This window comes from Trichosurus vulpecula, chromosome 8 (genome assembly GCF_011100635.1).
Source record: "Trichosurus vulpecula isolate mTriVul1 chromosome 8, mTriVul1.pri, whole genome shotgun sequence".
Taxonomy (NCBI): Eukaryota; Metazoa; Chordata; class Mammalia; order Diprotodontia; family Phalangeridae; genus Trichosurus; species Trichosurus vulpecula.
In genome coordinates this window covers 82,428,143-82,454,965 of record NC_050580.1, presented here as the reverse complement: position 1 = coordinate 82,454,965, position 26,823 = coordinate 82,428,143, and the positions used below count along the sequence as shown (strand labels likewise).

General features: G+C 40.2%; 1 protein-coding gene across 1 annotated transcript in view; it reads right to left on the bottom strand.

Moving 5' to 3' along the window:
* MYOF (myoferlin) overlaps nucleotides 1-26,823 on the bottom strand; it is a 153,647-nt gene that overhangs the window by 121,632 nt on the left and 5,192 nt on the right. The window lies entirely within an intron of this gene.

The window sequence follows — 26,823 nt, the reverse complement described above, 5'->3', positions numbered from 1 at the left end:
TAATGAAATACATTAATCAACCATTATTGAGAATGCTTGTTGATTTATTAATTGATTGAGCCCATAGCATATCCTCCCTGTTGTTTACATGTCGCTAAAGGAGGTGGGATTTCCCAGGAGCAAGGACTGTTGTGCCTTTCTTTGTATGCCCAGCACTTAACACAGTGCCTGGCACAAAGTGAGCACTTCATAAGTGTTCATTGACTGATGGGATAGAGAATCACACATATAAGCACCTGGATGCTCCACATTTCTAATGTATGTTCACATTAATACAGAGTGACTGGGATTTTCCAGAAGAGCTAGTTTAACACTAAACTAGAGCAAGGAAAGCCCCTTTGGAGCCCCTTGTCTTCCAGTCCACTTCATCCAACTCACATGCAAGTCAAGATTTTACCCTCGTGATATCATTGGTCCTTTTCAAGAATGAGGGGTGACAACAACTTCATCAAAGACACAAATTCCCTCTTTTCCAATGACAAGCAACTATAAACTTTTGTGGTATTTTCAAGAATTCCCCTTCAAGTGAAAACAAGATGGCTCACCTTTTTTCTACTCTAGCTGATAGGATATGTTAAATTACTTTGTACAAAATCATAGAATGTCTGTGAACCTGGAAAGATCATCTAGTTCAGGCCTCTCTTTCTATAGTTGGAGAAACAGAAGCCCTGAGAGGCAACACAACTTGCTCAGTGTCATGCAGCTATTTAGTAAAGAATCTGAAAGAGAATTCAATTCTTTGGACTCCCCTTAGGAAATATTCCCCACTTTGATTCAAATGTAGTCATATACTGCAAGGCTATCACAAGCTGGTGACTCAGAAGTGCTTCCCTTGGATACTGCAGGTCCCTTGTGCACAACATTAGGCAATCATGGAATCCCTGAGGTGGCAAGGACCTCCCACCTGACCCCAAATGGGAATCCCTTTAACATCCCCAACAAGTGTTCATTCAGCCTTTTCTTGGAACTGCAAAATCTCTACAATCTTTTCTTCATTCTTAGCTCTGTGATGAAAATGCTCTTTTCATATTTTAGAGATTACTAAACAATTCCTGACTTGAGTTTCCTTTGTTCTAGTGTGGTCTGAATGTCCCATTTCCATGTATTTTTCTGATACAAAGATAAGCTTTAAGCCTAACATATCACTCTGTCTATCCATTTGCATTCTTCCGAGGGCTTAACATAACAAATCTATGACTCATTATTCTTACTTTGCTAAGTATTAACTTTTGCACTTGCCTTGAGACTGAACATTCTAAACTAGTTTCTCTAAGGTTCAACATGACCCCCAAATCATCAATTTATGTCTAAGTGTATAGTGTTTATTTTCTGAGTTTGAGCCTGCCGTATGACCTATAGAACCCCAGTCACTGGCCTTGCTCTTTTGATCACATGGGGACTTTCCTAGAACTTACCTTGGCATGTTCATATTGACTGTTCTTCTCCCTTACCAAACCTCAAAACTCAAAACAAACCTCTAAATCTGTATATCTGATTACAATGAAAAAAAAGTTTAACTCTTGAGATAAGTGAACAAAACCATGTCAAAGGAAAGGAGTGTTTGCTTTAACATTTCTCCTGACTGGGTTAAAGGTCTTCCCTTACCTGGAAATATTCTCAGAGATCCTAATAAGGAACTGGACACATCTACATGGAGTGTATACCATGTACAATGGCACTGCCATTTCTAAAAATTTTCTACTCAAAGTTAATCTGCTTTTCTCTCCCACCTCATTTTCACAGATGAGGGAATCGAGACCTAAGGAGGGTGAGTGACTTGCCCAAGATAACACTGGTAGCAAGTATCAGAAGTAAGATTCAAAACCAAGTCACTAATCACAAAGAATAATTAAATCAAAGATTCAGACATGGGATTGAGAGCAGGGAAGAAACAAGACAAGGACTGAAACAATAGAACAGAAGTACAGAGAGGCAGTATCTTGATCAAAGAGGAACAAGTTCAGTGCCTACTTACTGGAACTGGAGGTATATATTCAGAGCAGGACCAACCACCAGGTTAACTTGCTTGATAGCAAGCCAAGTTGCTTCTGGCCTAAGACACCTTGGCTAAGGATGAAATCAGACCCTGAGCTTCCATTAAATGGCCCCAGAGTTGGATGTTAGAATTATAAAAGGGCAGGGACCCTATGTACATAATTAAATCGGACTCCCCCAAAATATTTTATTTCTTGCTTTTGCCCTTTTCCTGGACTTCCTGGAAGAGTGGGAATGCCAATAGACTAACCTAGCCTGAGGGAAATCTTTGGGGAGTAACCAACCCTGTGGAAACTGTCCAATAAATTAGTTCTTCAATAAACATCAATTAAGTATTCTTGGGGAATAAACACTTGCATGAAGATCTTTATAATCCAATGGACGTAGTTCACAATTTAATTGAATCTAATAAATTAAGAACACTCCAACCCAGTGAATATCATAATCAAACTTTTTTTTGCTGGGGCAAAAGGGAGATGAGTCATTCCGAGAAAGAGATGACTGTTGAATAGGTGGGGCTATTCATCTTCTATCCTGTTGGAAGCTGGGGAAATGAGGCTTCCTGTTGCTTCTCTTGGTACTTCTCTGGCTGGCTCCCAGCTGATTCCTAGGTGCTAGAACAGGCTTCCTGGCTAAGAGAAAGCTATCTTATCCCACCCTTAAAAGGTTAGGCTTGATTATTTTGACTTTTAGTTAGAATGATATATTTTATATTTTTGTTGGAAGTCCAGCCTCACATGTAAAATAAGTCAAGCCAAAAAAAATGGTCGAGTTATTTTCTTATCAGCGGTTGCAGGGTCACATATTTCTATTACTCAGCTATTCAATTCCATTGATGTTTTCTTTAAAGGGTCAGAAGTTGCAGACTACAAACATTAGACTAAATTACAGGAAGCTCTCTCTTCTAGTCCTCATTCCAGTTTTATTAAGATGACTTTCTTTTTATGGAAAGGAACAAAACATTTTCTACATAGAAAATAATAATTAGTTCAAACTTAGAGCACATTCAGGACTGAAACATGCTATTTTTCTTAGGGCATTCCCTATTTTCTGCAATCTTAACTAGTGATGTTCTTTCTTTTCTATAAGGGTCACAATGGAATTGCTTGGCAGGGCCAGTCACCTACCAACTAGGATCTTTCCCAAATCTTTTTTTTTCCACATCCTGCATTGATTTATTTTTTTAATTCCATATTTTATTATTTAATATTGTTTAGTTTTCAGCATTAATTTCCACAAGATTTTGAGTTACAAATTTTCTCCCCATTTCTAGCCTCCCCCACTCCAAGATGGTATATATTCTGATTGCCCTTTTCCCCAGTCAGCCCTCCCTTCTGTCATCCCACTCCCCGCCATACCCTTTCCCCTTATTTTCTTGTAGGGCAAGGTAGATTTATATGACCCATTGCCTATATGTCTTATTTCCCAGTTACATGCAAAAACAACTTTTTTTTGAGCATCTGTTTTTAAAAATTTGAGTTCCAAATTCTCTCCCCTCTTCCCTTCCCACCCACCCTCGCTAAGAAGGCAAGCAGGTCAACATAGGCCACATGTGTATCATTATGCAAAACACTTCCATAACAGTCATGTTCTGAAAGACTAACTATATTTCCCTCTATCCTATCCTGTCCCCCTTTATTCAATTTTCTCCCTTGACCTTGTCTCTTTTCAAAAGTGCTTGCTTTTGATTACCTTCTGCCCCATCTGCCCTCCCTTTTATCATCCCTGCTTTTTTATCCCCTTTCCTCTACCTTCCTGTGGGGTAAGATACCTAATTGAGCATGTATGTTATTCCCTCCTCCAGTCAAATACTATGAAAGCAAGATTCACTCATTCCCCCTCATCTGCCTCCTCTTCCCTTCCAACAGAACTGCTTTTTCTTGCCACTTTTATGTGAGATAATTTACCCCATTCTATCTTTCCCTTTCTCCCTCTCTCAATATATTCCTCTTCCACCCCTTAATTTTGTTTTATTTTATTTTTTAGATATCATCCCTTCATATTCAACTCATCCTGTGTCCTCTGTCTGTGTGTGTGTGTGTGTGTGTGTGTGTGTATTCCCTTCAACTACCCTAATGCTGAGAAGGGTCTCATGAATTACACACATCATCTTTCCATGTAGGAATGTAAACAAAACAGTTCAACTATAGTAAGTCCCTTATGATTTCTCTTGTTTACTTTTTTATGCTTCTCTTGATTCTTGTATTTGAAAGTCAAATTTTCTATTCAGCTCTGGTCTTCGAGAAAGCTTGAAAGTCCTCTATTTTATTAAAAATCCATATTTTGCCTTGGAGCATGATACTCAGTTTTGCTGGGTAGGTGATTCTTGGTTTTAATCCTAGTTCCTTCGACCTTAGGAATATCATATTCCAAGCCCTTCAGTCCCTTAATGTAGAAGCTGCTAGATCTTGTATTATCTTGATTGTGTTTCCACAATACTCAAACTGTTTCTTTCTGGCTGCTTGCAGTATTTTCTCCTTGACCTGCAAACTCTGGAATTTGGTGACAATATTCCTAGGAGTTTTTTTTTTGGGATCTTTTTCAAGAGGCAGTTGGTGGATTCTTTCAATTTCTATTTTGCCCTGTGGCTCTAGAATATCAGGGCAGTTCTCCTTGATAATTTCTGGAAAGATGATGTCTAGGCTCTTTTTTTGATCATGGCTTTCAGGTAGTCCAATAATTTTTAAATTATCTCTCCTGGATCTATTTTGCAGGTCAGTGGTTTTTCCAATGAGATATTTCACATTGTCTTCCATTTTTCCATTCCTTTGGTTCTGTTTTATAATATCTTGATTTCTCATAAAGTCACTAGCTTCCACTTGCTCCAATCTAATTTTTAAGGTAGTATTTTCTTCAGTGGTCTTTTGGACCTCCTTTTCCATTTGGCTAATTCTGCCTTTCAAGGCATTCTTCTCCTCATTGGCTTTTTGGAGCTCTTTTGCCATTTGGGTTAGTCTATTTTTAAGGTGTTATTTTCTTCAGTATTTTTTGGGTCTCCTTTAGCAAGTCATTGACTTGTTTTTCATGGTTTTCTTGCATCACTCTCGTTTCTCCTCCCAATTTTTCCTCTACTTCTCTTACTTGATTTTCCAAATGCTTTTTGAGCTCTTCCATGACTTGAGACCAATTCATATTTTTCTTGGAGGCTTTTGATGTAGGTTCTTTGACTTTGTTGACTTCTTCTGGCTGTATGTTTTGATCTTTTGTCACCAAAAAAAGATTCTAGGGTCTGAGTCTGCATCCTTTTTCGCTGCCTGGCCATGTTCCCAGCCAACTACTTGACAGCTTTTTGTCAGGGTATGACTACTTGTAGAGTAGAGAGTGCTTTGTCCCAAGCTTTAGGGGCCTCGCACTGCTATTTTCAGAGCTACTTCTACACAGCAAGCTCTGCCACAGCAGCGCACCTCCTGCCCCAAGAACTGCCAACCAGGACTGTGACCCACATCCAAGCAGGGCAAAGCAGGCTCTGCACTCCCCCTCTGATCCGCCGCTTAATTCCTCCCACCAGGTGGGTCTGGGGCTGGGAGCAACTGCAGCTGATGCTCTGGAAGCAGCAGCAGCAGCACTGCATCACCTCCGCCACCCCTGGGGGGTGGGCCTGACCACGCACCCCTCTCACTCCGTTCCAGCAGTTTTTCCACTAACCTGCTCTGTTGTCTTTGACATTTGTGGATTGAGAAGTCTGGTAACTGCCACAGCTCAATGATTCAGGGCCCTACAACCTGTTCCACCTGGCTCCTGGTCTGGTTGGTCCTGGTGCCCCATGCTGGGCTGCGATCTGCTCCCAGCACCATGTGATAGACCCTTCCCAGCGACCATCCAGGCTATCCTGGGCTGGAGCCCTGCTTCTCTCTGCTATTTCATGGGTTCTGCAGCTCTAGAATTTGTTCAGAGCCATTTTACAGGTGTTTGGAGGGACCTGGGGGAGAGCTTAAGCAAGTCCCTGCTTTCCAGCTGCCATCTTGGCTCCACCCCACCCTTTCCCAAATCTTAAAAATATGATAGTGCCAATCTGCCAGGCACAGTTGTATGACTATACCCATTCATTATCTCTGCAGTTTACCTTGGAGACAATGCGTCCAACTACTTATGAAGAGGCTAGAGAAATTCACGGATGCTTAGCAATCTAAAACTATGCCCATAAGAATCCTGCCAAATATGTTAGAGCAGAAAATTTGATCTGTTTTATTTGCTGAGCCTTATTGAAACAGGCTTATGAGAAGGGGGAGCCATGATTTTGAAGTCTTCATTATGTGTAAACCCATATTATTACTATGGAAAGAGCTTTGGACTTGGAGTTGGGAAATCTGGGTCCGAATTCTAGTTCTGACATTTGCTAGCTATGTGGTCCTGGGAGAATCACTTCAGTGTCCTCCTCTATAAAATAGGGATAAATATTGGTAGCCCTACAGCACTGTTATGAGGAAGATACTGTGTAAACCTATGAGTGCTATAGAAATGTGAGTTGTCTGAGAGGCAGAATGGACAATTTGAATCTTTCACTTTTGTCCAATTCAGTAAAGTTGCTGTAGACTTGAAATTTTGCAGTCAGGGAGAAAATTTCTCCCAAATTAATTTTGTTGTTAAAAAAATTAAAATGAAATGAGATAGAATTTCAATTCCACTGAAGTTGAACCAGAGGAACAAAGCATGTCTCCCAGTCCCCTCCAGTGGAGGTGAGAAATAGTGAGGGGTACATTGGTAAATATTTAGCAACCAGATTTCTTTAGAACAAAAGGTTTAAAATTAAAAAAAATATTTAAAAGTATGCCTGACACACTTTTAAGTTTAATCACATTATTAACATTTTATCCATCATTTTCTTAAGTCTAGACAATCAACAAACAAATCAAGCCCTAATTTATAATGTTTGACTATTTCCTAGGTGCAAACACTCACACTGAAAATTTAATAATCAGCTTTCTAGTCAGTTAGAGCTGGCTCCACCATGCCTCAGGAAATAGTTATCATAAACTTCACCCAGGACACTCTATTCATTGAAGATGGGGTAGAAAATTGTTCTTCCAGCTCTGCAAAGATGTCATGCAATATACCTACCCCAGGCTGCAGGACCCTGGCCTGGGCTGACCTGGATGGACCAGGGAAAGTTCAAGGGGTGAGCTAACCTTAATATTTAGGTGATAGGTCATATGGTCTCACTTGACTCACTGGCTCCACTCCACCCCTTCTATAGAACAGCCTGGGTGTATTTGGCATGAGCCTTTTCCATCCTTGACTGGCAGCTGCCCAAGGGGACAACTTTCCACAGTTGCCAGCCCAGGTTGATGGAGTGACTTCAGGAAAGGGATTGAAGGAAGCCCCTTCTCTCATCTGGACCCCAGGAAACATGTTGCCCTTTTGGTTCTAAGAGGAAAAGAAACATAATGTTTTCTAATCTCTGGACGCACTCTCAGAAATTCAGAGCAAGCTGGCATAAACAGTTGTTTTTGATCACTAAAGGGTAATCTTGCCAGACAAGCTCAGAAAGAGAACTTTGGCTGAGCAGCTAATGAAATTCAACGTGGGGCTGTTTGGTCCTTTTTCCTTTTTTTTTAAACTGTAATTGATAGCACTGATAAACTGGAACACCAAGGAGAGGAGCAGGGCTAATTCACCACATCACTTCCCTGTCACTTGGAGTCCTGCTGACCTAAGGAGATGCCCCATATTAAAAAACAAAAAACAGCATTCCATAGAAATTACCTTTCTCAGAAAATATCCCTCTCCTTAACATACTGCTACAGGACCTAAGATGATCCCATTGTATACTGGTGATGTCCAAGCTCCACAGATTTCCTTGCTTTCTGGTTTCTCAGGTATAGATCATGCTCAGGATTAGAACAAGCAGCATCTCTCCCAAAAGCACAAGACTACAAATTAGGAAGCCTAACTTCTAGCTTCAGACTCATATCTAACAAGCTGGGTGATTTGGAACAAGTTACTTAAATTCTGTGTACCTCAGTTTCCTTATCCGCAGGAGATGGAGCTAATGTATTGAAACCTCACTATAACACTTAGACCTCAGCACCTGAAGGATCCATGATTGCTTCCTGTTCATAGTCCCTCTACAGGTATGAATCACCACCCCTCCATAACTTCGCAGATGGTCTTCAAATATTCTTTTGTTCAATCATTTCAGCTGTGTCCAACTCTTCTCAACCCTATTTGGGGTTTCCTTGGCCAAGATACTGGAGAGTATTTCCTTCTCTAGTTCATTTTACAGATGAGGAACTGAGGCAAACAGGGTTACATGACTTATCCGGGGTCACACAACTAATAAGTGTCCAAGGCCAGATTTGAACTCAGGAAGATGAGTCTTCCTGACTCCAGGCCTGGCATTCTACCCACTGCACTGCCTAGCCACCCCTCTTCAAATATTGCTGCTGCTAAAATATTCATAACCTGGCTGCCTGCCTGGTGATTGGCCTCTAGATTTAGGTAGGCTGGTCCTTGGTGGACAGACATACCACTTGGTCACCAAGCTTAAACTTCCACTGGCAGTCATTAAGAAACCAGAGCTACTCTCACACCACAATGTGGCCTTGAAAGAAAACTTGAGGCCTGGCACCAACCACACATCAACAGAGGATTTGACAATCATAATAATTCACATTTTTTTTTGCAGTGCTTTACCATTTACAAAGCCTCTTTCTCACAATATTCCTGTGAAATAGGTAGCAGAAGTATTACTATTATTATTGTTTTACTTCTGAGAAAACAGGAAATTAAGCATCCTACCCACAGAAGTGGGCATAGAAGCAAGGGTAGGAAGCCAGGGCTGCTAATCCCCAATTCAGCCCCTTTTAGGAAATACTTACAGATTGTTGGTTTTTAATGTGCTCTGGGGGTCAGTGAATGGAGGAGAGATCTAGTTAGAGAAAGATTTTATAGAAAGGTAGAGACTACATCATAAACACGAATGAAATTAATATATTGGTTATACGCTGTTGATGGAGCTACAAATTTATACAATCATTCTGGAGAGCAGTTTGGACCCATACAAGTAGAGCTGCTAAAATGCTCATACCCTTTGACGCAAAGATTTCACTGCTATGCTAATACCTGAGGAAGTCATTGACAAAAAAAGGTTCGATATATAGTATACTAAAATATTTATAGTAGCACTTTTTGTGGTAACAAAGAACTGGAAACAAAGTAGATGTCCATTGATTAGTTAATGTATAAAGACATTGTGACACATTAATGTAATGGAGCATTGTAGTGCCATAAGAAACAAAGAATATGCTGAATGCAGAGAAACATGGAAAGACTTAAATGAACTAATGAAGAATGAAGTAAGCAGTGCCACAAAAACGATAGATGCATTTATTACAACAATGTAAGAAAGAATGACAGCCACCGAACAAACAAAAATAGACGCTGTGAAACTACAAAGAATGAGCTTGGCTCCAAAGAAGAGAGACTCAGTCTCCCCATCTATAAAATGAGGTGATTGGACCACATGACCTCTAAAGTTCCTTCCAGCTCTAAATCTATGATCCTGTGGACATAAACAGGGGCACTTAGAGGAGGGGGAATGTCGGATGGGGGAAGACAATCTGTCTTGAACATGTTGAATTTGACACATCTAGGTGGTGATGTCCAGCAAGCAATTAGCAGCGTGGGACTAGAATTCAGGAAAGATCTGGGCTGAATTTATAGTTTTAGAAGTAATGTGTGTAGTGGGAAGAATTGAGCCATAGAGAAGAGATTAGATCCCCAAAGGATACATTGTTATAAGACAAGAAAATACAGCCCAGGACAGACCTTACGGGATACCCAGGCTTAGCAGGCAGGAGAAGGCTGAAGATGCAGCAAAAGGAGGTTAGGAAGGAATAGTCAGATAAGTGAAAACAGGGTTATGGAACCCAAGAGAAGTGAGAGTATGCAGAAGAAAGACACGGTTGATGGTGTCAAATGGAGTAGAGAAGTCAAAGCTGCGAGAAAAGTCCATAGGATTTAGCAGTTGAGATATCATTGGTAACCACTGAAGGTAATTTCAGTAGAGTGATGCAGTTGCAATGGGCAGAGAAATGAGTGGGTAGTGAGAAAACAGAAACAGAGAGTGAAGAGTGCTTTCTAGGAACTTGGTAATGAAAGGGAGGAAAGGCATAAAGCAATAGCTTCAGAAGATGGTAGGACTCCATGAACTTTTTCTTCTAAGATTATGGAAACCCTGAGGATATTTATAGGCAGCAGGAGGAAAAAAAACCTGATATATAAGGAACGATTGAAGGGAGTACAGGAAGGATAGGTGGTATCAGCTTCTGGAACATTCAGGAAAGTAGGAAATACAAGGCTAAAGGTAGGACTATTGGCTTTGGTGATGAGAAGCGTTATATCTTTATCAGAGATGGGATAAAAGGAAGAGAGAACAGGTAAAGATGTGGAAAGATTCTCCTGAGAGAGGGGGACTTATGGGACTTGAGGAGAGAAGTTTGGAATGGCCGCTAGGAGCATAACAGTCAAACAGTGAATCATAAAAGGCCTTCATGTAGATTGGAGGGCCCAGATGGAGTTGCATAGCATGATATGTAGTGGTTCTAGTCAGCTCACTTTTGTGTGATTCTTACTAGCAACATTCATCAACCCACGAGTAAGAAGGCAAAGCCTGACTCTGGAATTGAGGACTGGCAATACCTAAATAGCAGAAGTATGAGAAGGCAAGAGCTTTGGAGACAAAAGACTATATAGTTGAATGAATAAACTATAGGTTAGACAGTTGAGGGAGGAAATTAAGGCCAAATCAGAGTCAATGGATGGACAGAATAGGAATGAATAGAGAAAAATATGCAATGAGGAAAAATAGGTTTATAGGTTTGCCCTGATAATATTCTACACTGTAGTAAGTATGTGTGTGTATAATGTATATACGTATGTAGATGTAGATATAAATTAGACTATAGATTATAATCTATATAGGTCTAAATTATATAAATATATACACATGTCTGTCATCTATCTATCTATCTATCTATCTATCTATCTATCTATCTATCTATCTGTCTATCTATCTATATCCATCTCCCTATATCATGACAGACAGCATGGCTTAGTAGATACAGAACTGGTCTTTAAAGTCAAGGAGACCTAGATTCAAATATCATCTCCGACACATATTAGCTATTTGACTGTGGGAAAATCATTGAACCACTTAGTGTTCTAGTAGTCAAGTTTCTAAGACTATATGTTGCTTCTAGAAAAAGTATTCTACACCTGCTGCCTCTCACTCCATTCTCAGTTACTTCCAATCTGGCTTCCATTTCTATCCCTCTACTGAAACAGATCTCTCCAAGGATATTAATGACTTTGATCCAATGACCTTATTTTTATCAGCTTTCTAAAAGCTTCTCTGTCTCTTGCTGGCTCCTCATGCTGAACTTCTAACCAGGGATTATTATGAGGTTCAAATGAAATAGTGGATGAAAAGCACTTTGCAAACCTTACAGCACTATATAAATGCCAGATATTACTATCATTATCACTGCTATTATTATTATGAAGAATTAAGAATCCTCTTAGTAAGTGTGAAAAAGGAAAGTGTAAAAGGTGGCTTGAAGGTTAACATTAAAAAAACTAAGATGATGGCATCTGGTCCCATCACTTCCTGGCAAATAGAGGGAGAAAAAATGGCAGCAGTGTCAGATTTTGTATGCTTGGGCTCAAAGGTCACTGCACACGGCAACTGCAGCAAAGAAATTAAAAATCTCTTGCTCCTTGGAAGGAAAGCCATGGTAAATCCGGACAGCATACTAAAAATCAGAGATGTCACCTTGTCAACAAAAGTCCATGTAGTCAAAGCTTTGGTTCTTCCAGTAGTAATGCATGGCTGTGAGGGTTGGACTATAAGGAAAGCTGAGCACTGCAGAGGGATGCTTTCAAATTGTGGTGCTGGAGAAGACTTTTGAGGGTCCCTTGGACAGCAAAGAGATCAAATCAGTCAATATTGAAAGAAATTAACTGTGACTGCTCATTGGAAGGACAAATACTGAAGTTGAAGCTTAAACATTTTAGCCACATAATAAAGACAGGTCTCACTGGAAAGGACTCTAATGTTGGGAAAGATTGACGTCAAAATGAGAAGGGGGCAGCAGAGGATGAGATAGATAGATAGTATCATGGAAGCAAGGAAAATGACTTGGACAGACTTTGGGACACAATGGAGGACAGAAGGGCCTGGTATACTATGGGGACATGAAGAGTAGGACACAGCTGAATGACTGAACAACAATTATAATCATCATCATCATCATCATTATTAGTAGTAGTAGTAGTAGGAGGCTAGTCACCAGGCCTCTGGTGTAGCAAAAACTTTATTCTCTGAGCTTTCTACTGAGCTCCAGCTGAACTCAAGCAATGTTTATAGACCAATTAAGGATGTGCTGGTAAATGTTTAACAGCTAGACTTCAATTTGCATTATTAACATTTTTCTAGAAACCAACAAAACAATGAACCAATTCCAGATTTGTAGTTAGCTTACTTCTGAGGTGTAAATTGAACACGGAAAATTTAACCATCAGCTCAAGTGGTTAGAGCTGGTGTGCTCCCCTGTTCTAAACCACTTCTCCCTCAGATTCCATGGCAGTGAATTCTCGTTCTTCTCCTCTCTGAGTACTCGCCCATTTCTTTTGTTGGCTCCTCTGCCCTCCCATTAAAGGTGTATGTCCCTCAAAGTTCTGTCTTTGTCCCTCTTTTCTTTTTTCTATTACATTCTGATAGCTTTAGCTATGACTCTGTGCGGATGACTTCCAAAACTACAAATTTGTTCTTAACTTTTTCCACAGATCTCCGGTCCTATCTGTACTATCTTACCATACATTTCCACTTGATATCCAATCCGCATCTGAAGCTCCACAATGTCCATAACTGAACTTATCATCTTTCCCCCTAACCCTGATTCTCCTCCCAACAACTCTATTTCTGTAGGACTAGGCCACCACCATTGTCCCACATACCCAGGTTCATAATCTTAGGAGTTACTTTTGACTCTTCACCCCACCATCCACATCCAATCAGTTGCCAAATGTTATCCTTTCTATCTCCTAAATATTTCTTACATTTTTCTCCTTCTTTGCACTCTTACTGCAGTCATCTTTGATCACCTAGATTGTTAGAATAGCTTCACAGCTGGTCTCCCTGCCTCAGTCTCTCCTCTTTCCACTTTGTCTACCACACAGCTGCTTGAATAATTTCCCTAATAGCACCAAATCATTTCTCTAGTAAAAAACAGAACAGAACAAACGAAAAGCTTCAGTGGCACTCTATTGCCTCCCTGATAAAAAAAAAATAGTGTGAACTCCTGATCATGGAATTCAAGGCCATTTATGATTTGGCTCCAATCTTCCTCTCTATACTCATTTCCCTTTATGCACTATATACACATTCTGTGAGCAGTTAGGGAGTGGCAGAGACTGTAGTTAGGAAGTTACTTCCTGAGTTGAAATCTGGCCTCAGATACTTCCTAGTTGGGTGACCCTGAGCAAGTCACTTAACCTTGTTTGCCTCAGTTTCCTCAACTGTAAAATAAGCTGAAGAAAGAAAAGGCAAACTACTCCAGCATCTTTGCCAAGAAAACCCCAAATGGGGTCACAAAGAGTCTGACACAACTGAACAACAACTATACATTCCAGTCAGACTAGACTACTTTGTCTCTCCTGCTTGCAATGGGCTCCCCTCCTTCATTTCCATCTGTTGAAGTTCCTCCCCTTCTTAAAGGCCCTTGTTCATCTCCCCAGCCCAGCTGAAAGATAATAAGTTCTTAGCATTTATAGCCGGAGGAGGCCTTCAACGATCATCAAATGCAACACTGCATTCTACTCCCCCTTCCCTGCTTCGTTTTACTGAAAGAAAACTGAGGTCTATGAAGGTTTAATAACTTGCCTAAGACATATGAGGAGCAAGACTAGACATGCCACAATCTCTCCTTCCTCAAATTTTCCATTGCACTTTGTACACGTTTACAGTTATAATGTCCTTTGTACTGTAATTATTTGTGCCTTTCTTTCCCTCATTAGATTGGAAGTTTCTTGAAAGCAAGGTCTGTGTCATATGTATTTTTGTATTCCAAAGCTAATACAATGCAATGGAATTCAACTGAATTGCTGGATTGAATTGAATTTGAAAGATAACATCCCTGAGCTTTTTCTTATAAAATTCCAACCAACTTGACTAATTTTTTTTCACTTTTTTATTTGACCAAATCAGTGGGTCGTATTGACCTTGTTTAGCTATAGCCAGTAGCAGAGAGAAGAGGAGACAGGAGCGTGGAGTAGGCAAGCGGATGAAGAAAAAAAGTAGGAAGAAGAGCGTACGATGAAGGCTTCGGGGAGAATTTCTTAATTTAAAAATTGTCCTGTATGACAAGAGGCAACATGGTATCACAATTGATAGAATGCTAGGCTTAGAGTCAGGAAGACCCAAACTGACATCTCATCTCAAACCTATTCTAGCTATAGGTTCCTCCGAGGGACCATGGACACGTTCTTGTACCTCTAGGTGTCTCAGCCAAGATTCCCTAGTATGCGTCTTCTAAATTATAAATGGGATGTAATCGACTTTGGTAGAGGAGGTCCCCACACCATACCAGGAGTTCTCTGTTCTGAGGAAATCAGATTATGAAAAAAGTAAACCAGAGAACTGAAGAACAATAAATAGTAGCATCATCCTCAGAAATCCTGACTTCTGGGAGACCAGACCAGTGAACAGACATCCTGAAATTTTTCTTGACCTGTTCCAATGAGATATTCTCACACTAAGCTTTTAAGTTAGGACTAAGTTTTTCAAGGACACATTGTCTAAGAATTGAAATAATATGTTCTGGCCTTCCAACCAATGGTACAGGGTGGCTAGGTTGCCACCCAAATGACGGATTCTATTAGATTTTTAAAAATATTTTTTGTTACATTTTGAGTTCCAAATTATCTTCATCCCTCCCAAGCCCACATTAGAGAAGGTCAACATTTGAGAGAGAGAGAGAGAGAGAGAGAGAGAGAGAGAGAGAGAGAGAGAGAGAGAGAGAGAGAGAAACGTATCATACATATTTCCATATACCAATTGGAGGCAGATGGCATTTTCCTTGATAAGTACTTAGTAGTTTATTTGAATATTCATATTACTCAGAATAGCTTAGTCATTCACAGTTACTCTTTCAACAATATTGCTGTTACTGTATACAACATTCTCTTGGCTCTGATCATTTCACTCTGCATTATTTCATGTAAGTCTTTGCATGTTTTTTAAAAAATCAGCCTGCTCATCATTTCTTATAGCACAGTAGTATTCCATTACATTCATATACCACAACTTATTCAGCCATTCTCAAATTGATGGGCATCCTCTCAATTTCTAGTTCTTTGCCATTGTTAGATTTTAATTGTATAATTTTAGTAGTCGCTCATAAGATGGCCTCTAATTTTCTCTAATTTTTCTAATAAGGAACTGATTCATTGCTAAACTATGTTCCAGCCCATGGTCATAAGCAGCTACAAAGGAATTTCATTATCCTGTGGCAAACCCACACCTTGAGAGATATAGAAAGGATTCTTTTGTTCCTGATGAATGTTCTTCCTTTTACAGTTTGGGTCCACATACAACATGAATGCTACTGGGTAATTTACTCATTCTGATAAAAAGGAAAAACAGCTAGAGCAGTTACTTAGGTACAGATGGGCATTTCTTTGGGCTCAGTTTTGTGGTGTCAAGATTGAGAAATGAACTATTCAGGGTATGCTTCTGCCCATGCCCACACCACCAGTGAAAAAGTCAGTAAAACAGCAGGCTGACCCCACCAAACCCTAGTTAATAAAAAAGTATGAATTCCTGATCTACCCCCCCAACACACACCATTACCACCACCACCGTTACCACTAAATGGATTAAAATTTTTTGGCAAAATGTTGACAAATTATTGACCTTCTTATCCTCCTTCAACTCCCTACAAGGCATCTCCACTTGCATAGCTTGGTGACACCAGAATCTCCAAGTATCAAAAACTGAGGTCATTCTCTTCCCCTCTTCTCTCCTTTACCCCCTTTTTCTCTGGCTCCCAAATCCTATTTGCAGTAGCATATTACCTAGTGGAGCCAGTTGCTGGTAACATCAGAGCCATGGGAATACCAAATGGAAAAAAAAAGAGGTCTGGCTGCCCAGATCTCCTTGAGTTATAGGATCATAAGCTTTCAAGCTAGAAGATCCTTTAGGGATCCTCTAGGCTTATCTCCTTTTACAAATAAGAGAAGTGAAGTCTAGAGAGGTTAGCTGAGATTCCCAAGATCATATTAGTCGTAAGGAACAGAGTCCTGAGTCAAACTCAGGTCCTGTGATTCCAAACCTAGCACACTTTGTATTCCAGCATACTATGCACCTAGGGATCCTCAGAAGGACAAATCTTAAGCAACTTCCTACCCTGCTCTATTCCCAATCGGCCTCCTAGCTGATCTGGAGTTACTTCCAGGTAACACTGATAGCCACTTGCTGGGGTGTCCTACACTCACCCTGTAGGTCTGTGCCTACCCTATTGGGACAAAAATGCCAATAAAGTGCCTTTTCTGTGTGTTTACAGGGTCTACCCTTAGCACCTGCTCTCATTATGCTGGCTAGGAGTATGCTGATTTATATATCAACCAATCAGGACTTAGGACCATGACCCCACACACTGGCTAATTCATTCTCTTTTAAATGAAAAGTAATTTCAATGACCTTACTTAATATAATGGAATTAGTTTCTACAGAGGCAGAAGCCCACATTGAAATATTGACTACAGGGTTTTTTACTAAAATTGAGCCAAGTCAATTAAGCATGTACTAAGTACCAGGAACCAGCTAAGTAGACTGGAGATATAAAGAAAAGCAAAATAGAAACATTCCCTGCCCTCAAGGAGTCTAATGGGGGAGACGACATGCAAACAACCGTGTACAAGTGAGATATATACCGGATAAATTGGAGGTGGTCTCAGAAGGAAGGCACTAAAATTAAAGAGAAATGGAAAAAGCTTCTTGCAGAGCAGGGGTGTCCAAAATGCAGCCAGCCTACAAACATAGAAATTTACATAAATGCTTTAGTAAACGAAGCCGAGCTACTGCAGAGCTCTCACTAAAATGGCAAATCAAAATATATTGTCTATTGTTTCAATAAAAACCTAAGGTTGGACAGCCCTGTTGTAGAGGGTGGTACTTTAGCTGAGACTTGAAGGACACCAGAGATGTTAAGAGGCAGAGATGAGATGGGAAGGCTTTCTAGATATGGGGACAGCCAGTGAAAATTGCCCAGTCATGTGCTAGGAAGAGCAAGGAGGCCAGTGTCACTGGATTGCAGAGTATGTGGAATGGAATAAGATGTAAGAAGACTGGAAAGGTAAGAAGGGCTCAGGTTATGAAGAGCTTTAAAAGACAAACAGAGGATTTTATATTTGATTGTGAAAGTAATAGGTGCCACTGGAGTTTATTGAATGGAGACTTCACTTTAGGAAGATCACATTGGCAAGTGAGTGGAGGAAAGATTAGAGTGGAGAGACTGGAGGCAGTCCATCCCTTGTCATTCTCTTAAGGAGCTGATTATAGCAATATCTGATATTCATGTAATGCATGCTTTAATCTCACAAAGATCGCCATCCCCAAATGCTTGTTGATTGATTGATCATCACAACAACCCTGTAAGGTAAGAGGTGGAAACGTTATGATTCCTATTTTATGGATAAGGAAAACCTAAGGAAATGAGGAAAATTAAAGAACTTGCCCAAGGTTACATCACCAATAAGTGCCAGAGTTAGGCCTTAAACCCAGATCTTCTGAGCTTGACTCAAGCAACATTATACACTCCATTATCAACTAAATGCTGAAAAGTTCTTAACTGAGAAAGCCTATGCTGTTACCCCTCCTATGTGTATTTTAATACTGAACTTATTTGTTCATTCAACAAGTATTTTTATTTTTTGTCATAAAACAAATTTTTTTCATAAATAATATTTTATTTTTCCAATTACATGTAAAGATAGTTTTCAACATTCATCTTTATAAGATTTTGAGTTCCAAATTTTTCTCCCTGCCTGTCCTATCTGATAGAGATTATACATGTGCAATCATGTTAAACATATTTCCACATTGGTCATGTTGGGAAAGAAGAAACAGAACAAAAGGGAAAAACCACCGCCCCCCCAACAATGAAAATACTATGCTTCGATCTACATTTAGACTCCATAGTTCTTTCTCTGGATGTGGATAGCATTTGCTATCGTGAGTCTTTTGGAATTGTCTTGGATCATTGGATTGTTGAGAAGAGCTAAGTCTGTTATGGTTGATCATTGCACAATGTTGTTGTGACTGTATACAATGTTCTTCTCAATAAGTATTGTTAAAGCATTTGATAAAGTCACTATGTTAGGCCTTGGGTACAAAAAGATTTTTAAAAAACAGTCCTTGCCCTCAAGGAGCTTATATTCTATTGAGAAGAAATTATATATAAACATAGAAATACAAAATATACGCAAAGTTAATACAAGGTAATTTTAGAGGCAAGGGCACCAGCAACTGGGGGGCAATCAGGAAAGGCCTTGTCCATTCAGAGTCACTTAAGCTGAAGGAACCTAAGAATTCTAAGAAGGCTAAGGGGCAGACATTAGGAGAGAGTACATTCCAGGAATCCTGTTGAAAGGCAGGAGATGGAATGATGTGTGAGAGGAAGAGAGAGTGAATGGCTAGAATGGAGAATGCATGAAGGGGAGTAATATGTAATAAGTCTAGAAAGATCGCCTGGAGTCAAGACTATGTATGTGGTCTAAATGCCAAGTCTATAGTTTATCCTAGAGAAAACAGAAAGCGTTTGCACTTTCAGAGCAGAGGAGGGACATGGTCAGATGCACACTTTAGGAATATCATTTTGGTATGGTATTGCAGTAGTCCAAGCAAGAGGTGGTAAAGGGCTAACTAGGGGTGGCTGTGTGAATGGAGAAAGGACAACAGATGCTCACAATGTTGTAAAGGTAAAATCAGTAAGACTTGGCCTCAGATATCAGAACAAGAGTGGATGTAGGTGGGGGTGGGGAGAGAGTTGAACAAGGATAACACTAAGGTTGCAAGTGTGGGTGAATGAAAAGATGTTGGTGCCCTGGACAGAGACAGAGAAGTTAAGCAGAAGGGTAGATTTATGGAAAGAGAATGAATTCTGTTTTGGACATGTTGAGTTTGATATGTCTACAGAATATCCCACTAGAAATGTCCAATAGGCATTTAGTGATGTGGGACTGAGGCTCAGGAGAGAGACGACATTGGGTGTACAGCAGATCTTAGTGTCATCTGCGTTGAATTGATGGGAACTGATAAGATCATCAAGAAAGAAGGGAGAGAGAGGAGCCTTTAAGAACCAAAGAAATTCCACTGATGGAACTTCAAAAAATATGACAGAAAATGCAGAAAGTATTTTTGGATGGGAAACCTACCAATTCCCTCCTCAAATAAGATGGTGACTCCACTGCTTACACCTGGCCAGACCTTACTGTGGGAGCCTTTGAAGTGATTGGTATGTTATATTACCTGTATGACCTAAAATTTAAAGTATCCAACTAGATTTGTTAAAAAAAATGCATGCGCCATTTCATGTTGTTCTCTTTAATGTTCTCAAATCCAAAATCAGGACTCTAAAGAATTCTAGGGCCAAGAATGGTAGCACACACATGTACTCTGTCTTGCCAGGGAGGCTAAGGATGGTGAATCTCTTGAGTTCAGGAGTTTTGAGCTTTAGTAGGTTAACCCCACTAAGTGTCCGAACTAAGGTAATATTAATATGGTGAATCCTAGGGAGAGAAAGGCCACTGGGTTGCCTAGGTAGAGGTGAATTGGCATAGCACAGAAATAGAGCAGGCCAAAACCCCTATGCTGATAAAAGTGGGAGAAGTCAGTGAGTAGCCCTTGCATTCCTAACCTGGGTGCAATAGGCAGACCCAGACTTAAAATAAACAAATCAAAAATAAATAAAATTAAAAGAGTGCTGCTATTCCATTCATCCTCTAGCTTCTAGGAATAGGTATTAGGAAAGTAGCAAGCTAAGCATGTAGGAATATTCCTTTTGTCAAACTTCTATTCCACAACATAACTGAATACTAAGCAGGAATTATATATGATACTAAGCAACTAGGTTTCACAGTGGATAGTAGCATAGTGCTGTCCCTGGAGCCAGGAAGACTTGAGTTTAAATCCAGCCTCAGACACATACTGGCCATGTGACCCTGGGCAAGTCATTGTCTACCTCAGTTTCCTCATCTGGAAAATGATCTGGAGAAGGAAATGGAAAACTACTCCAGTGTCTTTCCCAATAAAACCCTAAAAAGGGTCCCAAAGAGTCAGACACAACTGAATGACTGATCAAGGAACAAAAAAAAGCAGGTTTAAGTGTGATACTGCTTGAAAGTTGGGAAGTCGTTTAGATTACCTTCCAAGGTCCTTCCAGATCCAAGATTCCATAATGGTATGGTGTCTTAAGTAGAGGCAACTTGACTTAGTAGATAAAGGGGTAGATGTAACCTTCAGCAAGTCAAGTCACCTAACTTTTCAGGGCTTGGGAAAAGAGAAAAAAAAATAGCTTCTTAAATCCCTTTCCAATCTAATTATTCTATAATTTTAAAAAAGATATACAGAGAGGTCAAAGGGTCAAAGTCAAGGAGTTGTAGAAAGACAAGCTCACCAAGATATGGCCAGTAGAGTTGTGAATGGATCTAAGCATTCTGTAAAGCAGGAGTCATGCTAAAATAGTGACCAAAATTTTCATAGTCTTTGACCCAGAGGTCCTATTGCTAACTGTGTAGCCCAAAGAGGTCATAGAGAGAAAGGTCCCTTAGAATACCGTTATACTTATAGCAGCACTTTTTGTAGGAGAAAAGATCCAGAGACAAAGTAAGCACTCAAAGATTGCGGAATTGCTAAATTGTGGTGCATGAGTATAGTATAATATGACTGCGTTGTAACAATTAAGAAATATTAAGAGTACAGGGAAACATTACAAGATATATTAATAGATGTAAAGTGAAGCAAGTAGAACCAGGAAAAATATACACAATAACCACCACAATGTAAATGAAAAGAACAACACAAAACAAACTCAGTACTATCTAATTATAATGATCAAGGCTGGGCCTGAAGACAAGATGAAAAATATATCTCTCTTCCTTCACTGGAGAGCTGGGGGCCTATGGAACATGGCATACATTGTCAGACTCTATTAATAGGTTGGTTATGAAACTGCTTTCTTTTTTTCTTCTTCTTTCTGTTTTATTATTTATTACCAGGGATGGTTCACTAGGTAAGGAAAGGAGAAAGAGGTATAGAAAGTGTCCCATAAAGTCTAAGTGCACTTTGATAAATATAAATATTTAGAAATGAAGGTTATATAAAAACAGGATATCAATTGTTGATACTCTATCAAAATATGGAGTGAAAAAAACAAATGCCTGCTGAATGAAAAAATTAAATGCAAGTTCAGTGTCAACAATATGTCACTTGTTCTGGAGAGCAGTGAAAGGGGCCTGAGGCAATGTGGGTACAGTGGGAAGGGCTTTGTCCTAATAATCAGAAAACTTGGGCTCTCACTTTGGCTCTGCCACTTACTTCCTCTCTGACCTCCCACAACGCGCTATCTTTTAGGGCCTCTATCAAATGAGGGCATTGGATTTGATAATCTCTAAAATCCCTTGAAACTCTCAGATTCTATAACTATCAGCGAACAAAAATATCAAAGAAAGGCAGGAAGATGAATCTGGTAAATTATTCATCATCTCATTGAAAAGGGGAAAAAAAAAAACAATAACCAGAGTCTGCTCGATAAGTAAGTGCTCGATACTACTGAGAAAACAAACAAACCAAGTCAACTAATCAAAGGGGACTTCACCTAAGAAATAGGTAGGAGTCAGCAGACTAGGCCTCTATGTGCTGGCCTTCTGAAACAGGCCAAGTTTAAGTAGGGTTGGGTCATTTGGATGGAAAGTGTCCAATCTCCCAACTCCAGGAAGTGGTATTAATGACTCAGTAGGTTAAATCCTGTTGCTTTTTAAAGTATTTAGTAAGTGTGAGATAATAGTAGCACTCTTGGGAGATCCTCTTTTTGCCTTTCACCATAAGACTCGCCTTGCTTACAAACTAAGTTTGGGGCCTGAAAAGGGGCTTGACAAAAGTCATACAGGCGATGAATTTATAAGGCAGTGGGCTTCGGTGACAGCATATTTTAACCTACACAAAGGAAGGAGCCAAGCCTAATGTGAGACACTAAGGACATGGGAAGAGAGGGTGAGGCAGAGACAATCAAGAATACAACTGGGGAGGTCTCTAGGAATAAGAAGAGAGGTAGGTATCAGTGATGGTTTTGCAAAAGGCCAATTTTTTGACTGAACATGCTTAGGTTTTGCCATCGCTCATCACTCCTCCTAGGTGATGCATGAGATATGAGTGCTTCATCACCTCCACATCAGGAGAACTAACTCAGGATTATGTAAGGAGTGTGTAGGTTCTACATCAGGCATGCCTGATCGCTTTCCCATCTCTGATGCCATAGGTAGGGATAGCTCTGGATTGACCAGTGAGGCCCCAGATGTTCAGACAAGGGACAAGAGATTTTCCAGCACGGAGTATATGGAAGTTTTAGAAAAAGGTAGGAGGTTACCAGTCAGGAGAAGGGGGGAATTCCAAAGCAGAGATAATCTGTTGCAAATGCTCAGAGAGACCAAAGCAACATCAAAACAAACCCCAAAAATTCTTTGGATAATCACAGGACTAAAGGTGAGTAGAGTGTCCAGCTGACCCTGAAAATTGTGTCTGTGTCCTGTCAGCTATGTGGTTCTCTTGAATGACAGAGAACCTAAGGTCTCTTTTGCTTGTAAGACTGCCTTCACAAACCATGGGGAATCAGATGAACACGTCTTCACGCATGTCTGATTCTGCCAAAGAAACTTGGCCAGAAATAGAATCCCTGCATGACTCTGCTTGTAGCTCATCCCAAAATGAAAGAAACACAGTAGATTGAGGAAATTCCCTTTTTTCATAATGGCACACAACTCTTCAGACACACATCTTTTGCATAAATTAAGGCACATTGCTGATGAATAATGGAATTATTATCCTCGCTTGTAGGTAATAAAATTTTACCTTTCTGTAGTGCTTAATGATTTACAATGTACTTTCATCACAACTATTTTAGGTAACTAGTGTAAGTATCACAGAATCATAGGACTTGAAAGTTAGAAAGAACCTCAGTGGCTAACTAGTCTAATCCAATGCCTGAAATCATATAGGTAGAAAGGGTCAGAACCAAGGTCTTTTACCCCACCACACTGCAACTACTATGTCTCAGATAAGAGTAAGAGGACCTGATCTAAATCCCATTTCTAAGACAGTCAGGCAGTGATCTGCAATTTAGTAAGAGCACAACTTACTGTGGATACAAAGAAAGGCGAAGGACAGTCCCTGCCCTCAGGGAGCTCACAGTCTATGGGAAGAGCCAAGAGTGTGCTAGTAAATGTTTAATAACTTTCTCTCACAGTTTAATTTGCATCATTAACATTTCCTCCACCACTTTCTCAAGCCTAAACACTTGCATTATTAACATTTTCTCCATCACCTTCTCAAGCCTAAACACTTGCATTATTAACATTTTCTCCATCACTTTCTCAAGTCTAAACAATCGCAATATTAACATTTTCTCCATCACTCTCTCTTCTCCATCACTAAACAACAAAAAGAGCCCTGATTTGCAGACTTCCAAGGTGTAAATGCTCACTGAAAATTTAACAATAGGTCTTGGTTAGGACTGACTCTAGTACATACCTGGGAAGAACTGAGTTTAATTTATCTGCTTCTGATGTTCACTATGCTTGTCCTTAGACAAGTAGGTTGCTAAACCTCCATGGACTTCATTTTCCTTTTCAGCAAAAGGATGGAATTGGCCCCTTGGTTCCCTTCCAACTACAGATCTGTGATTTTCTGATCCTTCAAAGAACTTACCCAACTCTTCTGCTGTGGTGTATTGCTAAGCTTTTCAAATGACAGTTTATACAGTAAAATTTAGGATGCAGCAGTTTTAAGACATTTCCTGGTTGGCATGGGAACATTCTCTTCTGTGCCTTTCCAGAACTTTTCTATGATGTGGATAATGACACTAAAATTCTTTAGATCTTTTGCTGTTTGATATAAATGGTTTAAAAAAAAATAAGTCGTAGGGTTTTTTCCACCTGTAAAACAAAAAAAAAAAGCTTTTCCGGTTCTTGGCTTCCAAGATGACCTAGAAGAGGAGGAACAACGGGCGCGCCAAGAAGGGCCGCGGCCACGTGCATCCCATCCATTGCACCAACTGGTGCCGAAGGACAAGGCCATCAAGAAATTTGTAATCCGCAACATCGTGGAAGCTGCGGCCGTCAGGGACATCTCCGAGGTCAGCGTCTTCGACTGCTGCCCAAACTGTATGTGAAACTACATTACTGTGTGAGCTGCGCGATCCACAGCAAGGTAGTGAGGAATCGCTCCCGTGAGGCTTGGAAGGATCGGACGCCCCCGCCCCGATTCGGACCTGCAGGTGCTGCCCCCAGACCCCCCTCCAAAGCCCATGTAGAGAGCTGTCCATCAACATTCCTGAACCGATCAGAGGAAAATAAAATGGTTGGTCTATCTTATATTGTGCCTGGTGGGTCTGTGGGTTAGGGGAACGTAAGCCTACCTTTCGACTTTGAAAAGAAACTTTCATATAAAAATAAAAATCAGCGTCCTTGGCAAAAACAAACAAACAAACAAAAAAAAACAAGTTTCATGGGAGAAGATTCAGGGCAAAAGTTCACAGACTGTTGCGGTTCATCATCCTCAATATGGATTCTCTGTTCAAGGGGCCTATCAAGAGTCTTATTTAAAAATCATTCACTTAACGATGCAACAATTATTCTCCCCAACATAGACTTCTCTGATGCAGGAGAATATATATGCAAAGCAGTTACATTCCCATTAGGAAATGCACAGTCATCTACAACTGTAACTGTACTGGTTGAACCTACTGTGAGCTTAAAAAAAGGACCATACCCTTTAATTGATGGTGGAAATGAAACAGTAGCAGCCATTTGTACAGCAGCCACCGGAAAACCAGTTGCACAGATAGACTGGGAAGGTGATCTTGGTGAAATGGAATCCACCGTAACTTCTTTTCCAAACGAGACTGTGACAATCGTAAGCCAATATAAGCTTATTCCAACCAAATTTGCTCGAGGAAGACGTATTACTTGTGTTGTGAGGCATCCTGCTTTGGAAAAGGAAATTCGATATTCTTTTATGTTGGATATACATTATGCCCCTGAAGTTTCAGTCACAGGGTATGATGGGAATTGGTTTGTTGGAAGAATGAATGTTAATCTTAAGTGTAATGCAGATGCAAATCCACCACCTTCACAGTCTAAACGGAGCAGGTTGGATGGACAGTGACCTGATGGTTTAGAGACTTCAGAGAATATTCTGTATTTTATCAATCCACTGACTTACAATTATTCCGGTGTTTATATCGGTAAGGTTACAAATTCCCTTGGCCAACGAAGTGCCCAAAAGATCATCTACATATTAGACGTTCCATTTAAGCAGACCTCTTCCATAGCAGTAGCTAGAGCAGTCATTGGAGCCATGCTTGCACCTTTTATCATTACTATCTTTGTGACTGTGTTGCTGACTCCTCGGAAGAAAAGGCCATCTTATCTTGATAAAGTGATCGATCTTCCACCCACACATAAACCACCTCCTGTGTGTGAAGAAAGATCCCTTCCTGTGCCTCAAAATGAAATCACACATCAGAGAGAACACTTTCCTTTGCAGAGTCAGTACAAAGAAAGAGAAATAGGCAGCTTTCAGCATACTACTGTGGTAAATGGCAGACAGTTCGACTACGAAGATGAACATCCAGAGGGGGAAGATGGGCTTCAGCAGATGTATCCACTTTACAGTCAGACATGTTACAAAGACTGGAGCTGTGACAAAGATCAGCAAAACTCAGATCCTGGAAGATCCTACATCAACCCCCGAGAACATTACATGTAATTATGGACATCTTGACAAAATACTCATTCTTATACTGGGAGAAGGAAACACCAAGCAGAGTATCTCTTAGCTCTGACTTTCATGAGGCTGGACCAAGTGCATCTGGAGTGTTGATGAATGACTTAGAGTTGACTGGCCAGCCTCTGGCCATGAATAGATTTTCCTCAACTACTGACTGTATCTGTGAGTTCGAGTGTAGCTCTGTGTGTGTGTTTCATTAAAAAAAAAAACAAAACTAGTAACATTTGGCCTGCAATGGCATTTTCATTTAAAATTCCAGTGTGTGCCTGTGATAGCTGCTGTGAGTCTCCAGAAATAGAGCCCCAGCTGGCTGCACTAGCCTCACTGGGTTTCAGACCTGCCAGCCCATTCATCTGTAATTCAAACGTGCAGAAAATGAGTTTAGAATCCATTCCACTAATTATCTCTCTGCGATTTGTCCTTCCCTGACATGCTTAATAAAGTTAGGGGTAAAGGAGATGCTAGGATTATCAAAGGTTCTGTATGTCAAGTGAAATAAAAGGAAAATGAATAAGGCACTAAGGTGGTGTTAGCAAAGATCATCTCCAACTCCAGACCAAACTGAAGGTCTACAGAGCTGTTGTGCTGACCCCATTGTTGTATGCCTGTGAAACCTGGACAGTATACCAGCGCCATGCCAGGAATCCAAAGATTGAGATGCAGTCAAAGATCATCTATAGCAATATAGTGCTGTAGAAAAAGAGCAGGGTGTATAGTCAAAGATCTTGAGTTCAAATGACTCCCCTGCCACCAACTACCTATGTGAC